The sequence below is a fragment of the Petromyzon marinus genome, unplaced genomic scaffold (assembly GCF_048934315.1).
Source record: "Petromyzon marinus isolate PM22_M1 ecotype Great Lakes invasive population unplaced genomic scaffold, UKy_Petmar_22M1.pri1.0 PM_G_Scaffold_18, whole genome shotgun sequence".
NCBI lineage: Eukaryota > Metazoa > Chordata > Hyperoartia > Petromyzontiformes > Petromyzontidae > Petromyzon > Petromyzon marinus.
Window position 1 is genome coordinate 1,882,501 of NW_027422739.1, and position 2,500 is coordinate 1,885,000.

Here is a 2,500-nt window from a genome sequence, read left to right on the forward strand (position 1 = left end):
TGGAGAGACAGAGTCCGGCCCGGCTGCTTTGCGTGGATTCTGCCTCTTGAAAAGCCCATTAACTTCTCCCTCCTGAAAGGAGAGAGTCGTTTCTGTAGTATGGGTGGGGGATGGGGCCTCTTGGGTGGGAAGGGGTGGTTCAGGACAGTCCAATTGTCTTTCAAATCTACGGTAGAACTCGTTCAGGTCGTTGGCTAGGCGGGAGTCGTTAGTGGTGTGGGGCGCTCTGGGTTTGTAGTTGGTGATGTGCCTGAGCCCTTTGGCAGACAGAAGCAGCGTCGTTAGTAGAGAACTGGTGTTTTAGTGTCTCTGAGTACAGTCGTTTAGCCTCTCTCACCGCTTTGCTAAACCTGTTCTTCGACTCCTTGAATCTGTCTCTATCCCCACTCCTAAACGCTTCCTCCTTCTCCAACCTCAACCTTTTGAGCTTTGCTGAGAACCAGGGCTTGTTGTTGTTAAAGTTCACCCTGGTACGTGTTGGGATACAGCAGTCCTCACAGAAGCTGATGTACACAGCCTCTGTGAGTTCATCCAGACTATTGGTAGCAGTCGTGAACATATCCCAGTCAGTACAGTCTAAGCACGCCCGCAAATCTTCCACAGCCTCACTGGTCCACTGTTTAGATGTCCTCACAGCAGGTTTACAGAGTTTTAGTTGCTGCCTGTATGCACGAATCAGGTGGACCAAGGGAGTTCTGTGCGAGCCGAACAGCCCCGTGACCCACAAGAGAAACATCCCCGCCAAATTCGAGCGTTTGACGGGGTCTATCCGTGAAAAAATATTCACGTTTTTGAGTGCACATGCATTTCTGCTGCAAATGCCTCTGGAAGTTTCATGCCGTTCGTATGCCAATTGTGGCAACACGAAAATGACCCGTTTTCCCATTCCGAGGGATTTCTGTGCGACCCTAACAGCCCCGTGAGCCACAAGAGACACATCCCCGCCAATTTCTAGCGTTTCACGGGGTCTATCCGTGAAAAATATAGACGTTTTTGAGTGCACATGCATTTCTGCTGCAGATGCCTCTGGAAGTTTCATGCCGTTCGTACGCAATGTGGCAACACGAAAATGACCCCTTTTCCCATTCCGAGGGATTTCTGTGCGACCCTAACTAACAGCGCCCGTGAGCCACAAGAGAGACATCCCCGCCAATTTATAGCGTTTCACGGGGTCTATCCGTGAAAAATATAGACGTTTTTGAGTGCACATGCATTCCTGCTGCAAATGCCTCTGGAAGTTTCATGCCGTTCCTATGCAATGTGGCCACACAAAAATGACCCGTTTTCCCATTCCGAGGCATTTCTGTGCGACCCTAACAGCCCCGTGAGCCACAAGAGAGACATCCCCGCCAACTTCTAGCGTTTGACGGGGTCTATGCGTGAAAAATATTAAAATTTTTGAGTGCACGTGCCTTTCTGCTGCAAATGCCTCTGGAAGTTTCATGGCGTTCCTATGCAATGTGGCAACACGAAAATGACCCCTTTTCCCATTCCGAGGGAGTTCTGTGCCACCCTAACAGCCCCGTGAGCCACAAGAGACACATCCCCGCCAATTTCTAGCGTTTCACGGGGTCTATCCGTGAAACATATAGAAGTTTTTGAGTGCACATGCATTCCTGCTGCAAATGCCTCTGGAAGTTTCATGCGGTTCGTACGCAATGTGGCAACACGAAAATGACCCGTTTTCCCATTCCCAGGGATTTCTGTGCGACCCGAACAGCCCCGTGAGCCACAAGAGACACATCCCCGCCAATTTCTAGCGTTTCACGGGGTCTATCCGTGAAAAATATCAATTTTTTTTTGACTGCACATGCATTTCTGCTGCAAATGCCTCTGGAAGTTGCATGCGGTTCGCATGCAATGTGGCGACACGAAAATGACCCGTTTTCCCATTCCGAGGGATTTCTGTGCCACCCTAACAGCCCCGTGAGCCACAAGAGAGACATCCCCGCCAATTTCTAGCGTATCACGGGGTCTATCCGTGAGAAATATTCACTTTTTTGAGTGCACATGCATTCCTGCTGCAAATGCCTCTGGAAGTTTCATGCGGTTCGTATGCAATGTGGCGACACGAAAATGACCCGTTTTCCCATTCCGAGGGATTTCTGTGCCACCCTAACAGCCCCGTGAGCCACAAGAGAGACATCCCCGCCCACTTCTAGCGTTTCACGGGGTCTCTCCGTGAAAAATATCACATTTTTTGAGTGCACATGCATTCCTGCTGCAAATGCCTCTGGAAGTTTCATGCGGTTCGCATGCAATGTGGCGACACGAAAATGACCCGTTTTTTCCCATTCCGAGGGATTTCTGTGCCACCCTAACAGCCCCGTGAGCCACAAGAGACACATCCCCGCCAATTTCTAGCGTTTCACGGGGTCTATCCGTGAAAAATATTCAATTTTTTGACTGCACATGCATTTCTGCTGCAAATGCCTCTGGAAGTTTCATGCGGTTCGCATGCAATGTGGCGACACGAAAATGACCCGTTTTCCCATTCCGA